Source organism: Zalophus californianus, chromosome 14 (assembly GCF_009762305.2).
Source record: "Zalophus californianus isolate mZalCal1 chromosome 14, mZalCal1.pri.v2, whole genome shotgun sequence".
NCBI classification, from domain to species: Eukaryota; Metazoa; Chordata; class Mammalia; order Carnivora; family Otariidae; genus Zalophus; species Zalophus californianus.
This window is the reverse complement of record NC_045608.1, coordinates 92064878-92073792: the sequence shown is the minus strand read 5'-3', so window position 1 is coordinate 92073792 and position 8915 is coordinate 92064878. Positions and strand designations below refer to the sequence as shown.

General features: G+C 42.3%; 1 pseudogene; it reads left to right on the top strand.

The window, feature by feature from the left end:
* The first annotated feature begins 8182 nt into the window (after positions 1–8182).
* On the top strand, positions 8183–8307 carry LOC113913410 (annotated as a pseudogene).
* Positions 8308–8915: the final 608 nt, after the last annotated feature.

Genomic DNA, 8915 nt, shown 5'->3' with positions numbered 1-8915 from the left:
GTTCAGATGACTTTTATCTGTGAAAGCCTCACTTTTCCTTGAGCCTAGAAGAATTTCTTCCTAAGAGAAAGACTTCTCTTTTTGTATTTCTCGTAGATTCCCTGCTATGCCTGAATTCTCTCCTCCTAAGGAGTGAAACTTTTTGTTTTCAAATAATGCACATAACCCAGTTGAAGTCATGACATGATGAACAGCTAGGAATGGCAAACCAGCCAGGCCAGCAGGGATAGCCAACTGCCGATAGCTGAAAGAAACTTCCAAATATTAAGAATCTTAAAATGACAAAAAAACTCAATATACTGAAATAGGTTAAATATTGTGGTAACTAACATTTTGAACACTTATTACATGCCCGGCACTTTTTCAAGCCTGTTATATTAGTTAACTTATTTAAGCATAATAATATACAACCCTGTATGGTAGGTGGTATCTTTATTTTATAAATGAGGAACAAGACATATCCGAATAACCAGGTACACGTTATGCTCAGGCCATGAATCAGTTCATTTTTTTTTTTTTTTTTGGTGGCACTGCCCCTCCCCTGCCCAACACAGCAGGATATTGTTGAGAAAAGAATCAGACCTCAGAATAGTCCAAAAAGCCCAATAAAAACAATCATTCAATACAATCCCCTACTAGGGTTGTCAGAGAAGGTACAAAATACCCAGTTAAAGCTGAATCTCAGAAAAGCAATGAACAATTTTTAGTATAAGTACCTCCCCAATACAGCATGGACATACTTATACTAAAAAAAAATAATAATAATCATTGTTTACTGAAATCCAAATTTAACAGGGTATCGTGTTTTTACCTCTAAGTCTAGCAAATCTATCTCAGGCAGGAGCAAAGTGCTTCTTCACACATCCTTCTAATACCTCACTTCCTTTCCAGATAGAGGGAAAAGCCCACATATTTTAAGCATATTTAACGCATTGTGTATTTTTACAGGAGTATATACAGCACTTTGCACATGACACATGCGTTCTGTTTTTTAGCAGGGTCCACAATGCAGCCGGACAGGGCCAGTATTGCTAGCCACGTTCTATAGCCGAGCACATTGACAGGGAAAAGAAGCCAAGTAAATTCTTCGTGGTTACACAGGAAGTGAGAGGTGAAAGAAACACACATACCTGTTGGTCTGGCTGCAGGACCAGACTCTTTGCAGTTAAAACCAGTTTTGGGGCGCCTGGGTGGCTCAGTCGTTAAGCGTCTGCCTTCGGCTCAGGTCATGATCTCAGGGTCCTGGGATCGAGCCCCGTGTCGGGCTCCCTGCTCCGTGGGGAGTCCGCTTCTCCCTCTCCCTCTGCTCCCCTTGCTCGTGCGTGCTCCTTCTATCTCAAATAAACAAATAAAAATTAAAAAAAAACAGACAGTGGCATTTTGTGTTATACTTTCCATACTGACTGCTTGGAACTATTTTTCCCAAGTGGGCATTATTGCTCCTGTTCCAATTCATGTCAAACAGCAGGGATTTTTCCAAAATGGAGGGAGTCAGTGCATGTGCTTATGCACTCTCTTTTCACTGTCCACAGGGACCTGGGACCACATGGCCAGCCTGCCACCAATTCATCCCCCAAACCTCACCAACAAAGAGTAAACAGGAAACCCATGCTAATTCTGCATTCTAATGGAAAACTGGATGAATAAATCAATAGGTGTGTGTTTTCCACATTGAGTAGGGATAAAGCCATGAAGCAAACACATTCACTTTCAGATGACAGAAAACGAATAGAGAGTTTTTGCTCCCAAGTTGTTGACTTACAACCAGACATGGTAGACAGTAACCCAAATGCGATTCAGGCTATAGGCTTATTATCCTCAAGACAACTTGGCATTTCACAATTATTTTGTTTAATACTTATTGTTTGAGGTTTAAGATTAAAATCAATAAGTTCTATTATACTTTATTTTAGCTGAGAGTTTTCATGAAGTAATTCAACCACGTGTTTTCAGATTAACATTAAAAGTAAAGAGATTCTGGGCGCCTGGGTGGCTCAATTGGTTAAGCGACTGCCTTCGGCTCAGGTCATGATCCTGGAGTCCCGGGATCGAGTCCCACATCGGGCTTCCTGCTCAGCAGGGAGTCTGCTTCTCCCTCTGACCCTCTTCCCTCTCGTCCTTTCTATCTCTCATTCTCTCTCTCTCTCAAATAAATAAATAAAATCTTTAAAAAAATAAAATAAATAAAAGTAAAGAGATTCTTTTGTAAGAAAAAATTACACTTTTAATTCTCACATTTATCACTGGGCTTTACTTTTATTAGCCACGTCCATGCCTTCCTACTTTCACTACCATTCTGGAAGGGTTCTCGGGTCCAGTCAAGAGCAGTGGCCCTCGCCCAAGGATGGAAAACCAGCCTTGCTTCCATGGTGTCAACTGTCATCAACAATGGGAGGTGTTTTTGGTGGATTAAAGCAAAGGCAAGAGAGAAGGAAGAAAACCACAAGGATAAAACTGTTTGCAAAAGTGAAGGAAGAATAAAGGAGGGAAGGGAAGACCAAATGTAAGAAGTCCGTGGAGGATGTTCAGAAAACCGCCTTCAGATGGATCCAATCACCTTGGTCTGGTCTCCACAAATTCGTTCTTTTCAGTGCTGAATGAGACATCTTCCTAGAACACAGCTCCGATTAGATGGAAAACTCTCGTGACTTTCCATCGATGGAGGTCTAAAGGCTAAGCTCTTTAGAACCTGCCTAGTGGTCACCATCCCTGGGTGGATGCCATTGACTCCTCTCCCACTGGGACCCTCCATGGTCTCTACTCTCAGCCTGCACTGAAGGCCCCAACAGAGAGACTCACAGGAAGCTTTCTGAGTTTTAGGAAACTGTTGGTGATCTCATTCTTTTGAAAGTCAATAAGGCAAAAATGACTTTCTTCCAACTGAGACCTTAAGTTTGAAGTGAATAAATTGTGGTTTTCCATGAAAAAGAATGCATAAGAATTTCTGAATTGTGTCCCTTTGAAAGTCATCTGAGATGAGACCATACAAAGTGTGGTATCCATAGGATTGAATGACATGGCCCCCCTAGGAACATGATCCCTATGGTATTTATATTTATGAGTTTCGTGCACCCCGGTCTTAATAGCAGCAGAGTACTAGAAAGTACAGAGCAATGACACAGAGAAAGAAATAAAAGCCGTCCAGATCAGAAAAGAAGAAGTAAAATTATTTCTGTTCACAGATGGCATGATCTTACATGTATAAAGCCACACACAGAAATCTGTTAAAACCATTGAACGGGATCCTTAAAGTGGCAGGATACGAAGCAACACACAAAAACCAATTGTGTTTCTATACACTAAGGATAACCAAGTCAAACAGGAAATTAAGAAAGCAATTTTATTTATTATATCAAAAGGAATTACATGTTTAGGAATAAATGTAACAAAGGAGGTGAAAGACTTGTACACTGGAAACCACAAAACATTGCTCTTTTTTTTTTTGCATAATGTAAAACTTCTAAATCTTTAATAGAATTTTCAGTGTGTTTCTGGAGTTTCGTGTTGTATAATGAAGTCAAGTTTGCTTGTTCGGTCTCCCAATAGACCAATCTGTCTTACTCAGAACCATCCTTAATCCTGGCTAGTGTTCTTTACAGTGAATGGTGTTTAATTTAGGGTTATGAGGTACTTTCCGTGGATCCACGCTCATCTGTGTCTTTTGGACAATCAGTTAAAAATCCATGCTTAAAAAAAATATTTGGGAAAAAGCTTTAACCATTCATACCAAGTAAATTGAACTCAGAATAGTTTGATTTAACTAAATAAAACTACCTAAATGCAGAAATCTTAGCTGATTAAAATCACAAATTAGGTGATGATATTAATATCTATTTAAACAAGGTCTTACAGTGAAAACTATGAACAGGGAGCACAGTGACCTCAGAGGAAAGATGGTATGATGATATGAAGACTACGATGCATGGCCATCAAACCAGACTTAGCAGGCAGCAATTAAACCCATTTTCATATGCAAATACAGAGGATAGAAGACAGATGGATGCTAGGGATGTATTTGACAGTAACCAACATATAGATTATAGTGACTGATATCACTCCAAAAGAACATTTAGACAAAAAAAGAACACAGAAGTTTACCCTAGGCAATATCATTATCTAAGGGGCATTCACACAAAGATGAACCAGCAAGAGAAAATTTACAAGATAATCAGAAACATGAGAAGAAATGCAGAATAGCCTGGTGTCATGGGCTCAGAAAAGGCAATAACCAAGTCCACTGGATTCGGTGGTTAGAGAGGCCTGCTTGAGGGAGGTCTCAGCAGAAGTGCTGCAGTGAAAAGGACCAAGGCCAAAGACATGAAGTCGAAAGAGGAATGATGTAGAAGGTAGAGGTGCTCACTGTCACCTCGTCCATCAAGAAGACTTAGTGCGTTCGTAAAGAAAGGGATTTAGGAAAGAGAGGTATCTGACACAGGGCATGAGTGGTTAAGGACACTCTGGTGTGTTTCTAATGAGGGAAAGGGGAGTTGAACATACAGGAGATAAAGGAAACAAACAGACGCGACAGGAGATCAGAGAGGAGAGGAGATGGTGCAGAAGGAGCCTTGAGCCTGGGAGAGTCGGTCTTCTTCAGAAGATGGGAGCAGAGCAGGCAGGGGCCTAGCGTTAAGCCGCCTCGTGGGCGAGGGCAAGAATGGGCCGCACCACGATGCAGGGCAGGAGGGCGGCAGTTCACATCATTATAAAAACATAAAAGATGAAGTAATATTTAAAGCACAGCACAATGTAGTGAGAGGATTGGTTCAGACTGACAGTCCCCCTGTGCTTGTTGGTGACCTCAGAAAATTTCCTAACTCCCTATACCCAGTTTGTCACCTTTATTACGACATCTGAGGCCCATGTGGGAAGTCACAAATGTATTTTTCCCACAGATTAATAAGTTTCAGGCATTATCAAGGATAGAGATCAGTGGTCTTTAGAAAGTACTACAAGCAACAATTTTGGGCAACTTGTCTCAGGGGCCTGGGATGTCCATCATTGTTATCATCACCATCACCAACACCATCATCATCATCTTCATCATCATCATCACCATCATCATCACCATCATCTTCTTCATTGTCATCGTCATCACCATCATCACCATCATCACCATCACCATCATCACCATCATCATCATCATCACCATCACCATCATCATCATCTTCATCACCATCATCACCATCATCATCATCATCACCATCACCATCACCATCATCTTCATCACCATCATCATCATCATCTTCTTCATCACCACCATCATCTTCTTCATCGTCATCATCAACATCATCACCATCATCACCATCACCATCATCATCATCATCTTCTTCATCACCATCATCACCCTCATCACCATCATCTTCTTCATCGTCATCGTCATCACCATCATCACCATCATCACCATCACCATCATCACCATCATCTTCATCACTCACCATCATCACCATCACCATCATCATCATCACCATCATCACCATCACCATCATCATCATCTTCTTCATCACCATCATCACCATCATCATCACCATCATCTTCTTCATCGTCATCGTCATCACCATCATCACCATCATCACCATCACCATCATCACCATCATCATCATCATCACCATCATCTTCATCACCATCATCATCTTCTTCATCACCATCATCACCATCATCATCATGGTCATCATCGTCATCTAATTAACTAGTATTTTCTGCATCCTTTCAGTGCTCCAGGAACAATTCCAAGTGCTTTCCATACGTTAGCCTGTCTCGTCCTGGCTACCACTGCAAGGTGGGAAGCTCTGCAGATCAGGCAGGGACAGTGATGTGTGGCCAGCCCAGCCTCAGGTGGCTAAGCAGGAAGCAAGTTCTCAGTTGGAATCTGTGAGAGTACCAGATGCCCTGGTACATGTGATCTCACCACATTTATTTATTTTGGAGGAGTCAGTTTTGCAGGCAGTTACTATTTACTATAGAAAGGCTTCTTTGGTTAAATCAAAAAGAAACTTGGAAGGAGTTTATTGATTAGTTTTTGTATGGACCATTTTATTCCATGATAATATTTTGATGTGGATTTTTTCTCATTCAGAGCAATACTCTAATAACTGATTCAAGATGGTAAATTCACAGAAAATGGAAACTTTATAATATCAGAAATTAGTCTTTGGAAAGAAAAATAATTAGGAGCATATATGTTAAGTAAAACAAGACATACGTACATAATGACTAATGGTCAGAAAGGATGGAAAATAATACCACATTTCACTCATGTAAAAAAAAACATGATTTCCTCAAAAACATGACTTTAAAAAGAATGTTGTACGAAGTTCACTAGAATTCATTCCTTTATTCGTTCAACAAATAAATCTTAATATTATGCTTCAAGATGTACATGATGAAATAATTTACATAATAAAATTTAATGTATTTAATATATTTGGTTTCAAATGGTTGCTTTGTTGAGAACTCGGTGTTCTGAAGGGCTGCCCCCCTTGGCAACGGACTTGTACTCCGAGGGAGGGAATGGAGCCGGAGTCCCATCCGGGTCTCGAGCACGCTACAAAGCCGCACACACGAGTTGTGTCTTTCCATCATGTCAGCCTTATTAGGTCATAAAGCAAACTTAACACAATTGTAAAGCAGGTTCAGGATCCCAAACTCAATGACATTTCACTATGCATTTAATGTGGCTTCCTACACATCACACAAAGCAAAGCACAAGACAAAGTCACACAACAAACAAGATATGACAAGGGGTAGAAAGTTAACAAGCCAAGCGTGAAGTCAGTCCTCGAGCGTACCTCTGAGGTGAGGCCTCAGCTCTCCAGGCTGACTGTCTGCTACGTTCAAGCTGTGCAGCAGCTCTGCTCTGGGCAGAGATCCTGGCAGAGCCTTGGGGGCAGCTGCCTTCCACAGGTGGTCAGATGTGGGAGGGGCAGCTCCGCAGAGTCTGACAGTTTGTTGCAGAGCTCCTCCCTTTTTCAAGGGGTTTAACCAGCCTTGGGTCTTTGCTGGGTTCCTCTGGTTCCAGTGATGACAGCCCCTGGTTCTTCCAGGCTCTCTTGCCTTTGCAGGTTATCCGTTCCTGGTACCTCCAGCCTGTCTGGTGTCCATCATACCTGGCCTTGGCTGCTGACGTCACTGCTTGACCCCATGATTCCATCTTGCTCTCTACAACCGCAAGTAACCCTAAAGCCAGTTACATGGGTAAGAACTCATGAACTGGGCACCGTCACTTACTTTTACTGGTCTTTTCCTCGGATCCTGACACAAATATGAAGACAGCAGGGAAGGAAGGGGCTCTGCCTGGGACAGGAAAGCGCTGGGGGAATCTCAGCACGGAGTTGTACCTCCAGGGATCCTGGAGTCTGCCCTCTGAACTTTGCAGCAACGTGCTATTAATAACATCCTTATTTTGGAGGTGGACCCTGGGTTCGAAAGAGTTAAGTAAAATTTCAAAAACAATAACAATAACTAATAAGTAGTATGGTAAGGCCAATCAAGGGAATCTCTAGTGGGTCATGCAGTGTTTTTAGCACCGAATGGATGTATCCCTACCTGCAGGCAAAATTGTGTCGATACACAACTTCTTCGACAGTTTCTAGAAAGAAGCCAGTTCAACTCCAACTGCAAGATGCATTATTGTTTAGAGGCTGGTGCTTGGAAGTCCGTAAAGAGGACACATTGTTGTGAGTTCCCCTGGAGACCCACTCGAATGTGAGGCTGAGTGCAATCTCCATTTCTCTTAATGAGCTTGCAGGAAATGGCCGTTATTTCTCACCCAGTGAAGAGCTAATAAAATACGTTTCGTTAAGTTGTGTGGGTACTTTTGCTGAAAATTCACACTTCATTTGTTTTTGTTTTTGTTTTTTAATAGTGCTTTTTAAAGATCTTGATGACATAGAAATACATTGCTTTTTCTGGACTGGAACTACTTCTTCCCTTATTCGATGAAGGAAAATATTAAACATGAGAGTAATGGCAAGCATTATATCACCCAGTGTCATTAAAGTGTAAAACCTGCTCAAATTCATGTAGGATTTGTTATATCCCCAGCCCCACTGGTATTTTTGATATTTTCAAAGTATTTAGGGAGCAACCTGAAAAACTGATAAAAATTAACCAACTGTGTCTTTGCCTCAGTTTGTGAGGAAGAAGCAAGGAGAGCCAGACTGCCCGCTTCAGGACTATTCACACTTTGCAACCAGTCAAGCCCTTTCCCTATGGGGGCCCAGTGAGCCATGGCGGCAGACGGTGGCCTCCTTGGTGTTATCGGCAGCCTGTTGATTCTATAGGTGGCCCTAAGGGACCTTGGAGACAGCCCTTTCCACTGGACATTCATGTCTGACCTCGTGCCATCCCTGGTCTGGGCTGTTGACAGGTAGAGACAGGTACGTGGGGTGTCTCTGGAAAGCCCCAGGGCACGGTAGCCAGGATCCACATTGGCCAAGTCATCATGTCCATCTGTACCAAGCATGCAGAACAAGGAGCATGTGACTGAGGCCCTACGCAAGGCCAAGTTCAAGTTCCCCGGCCGCCAGAAAGTGAGCTGTGCTCTCGTCCTGCCTTTCCTTGCCCCAGTATCCAGGCTTCCTGATGCCATTCCTTCCGTTGCTCCCTAGATCCACATCTCCAAGAAGTGGGGCGTTTAATGCGGTTGAATCTGAAGACATGGTGGGTATAAAGCATCTCATCCCAGATGGCTGTGGGGGCCAACACATCCCCAGTCGTAGCTCCTGGGACAAGTGGCAGGCTCTGCATGCAAGAGAACCTCGGTGCTGCCCCCTCCTTGTTCATGCACACCAATAAACCCTACTTCTTGTCAAAAAATTACTCATAATTTGGCTTGTTGGATTGGTGGTAATTTGTTTCTTTGTTCATTCTTTAATTCAACACATGCTTATTGACAGCCTTCCCCGTGGCTAGCACTG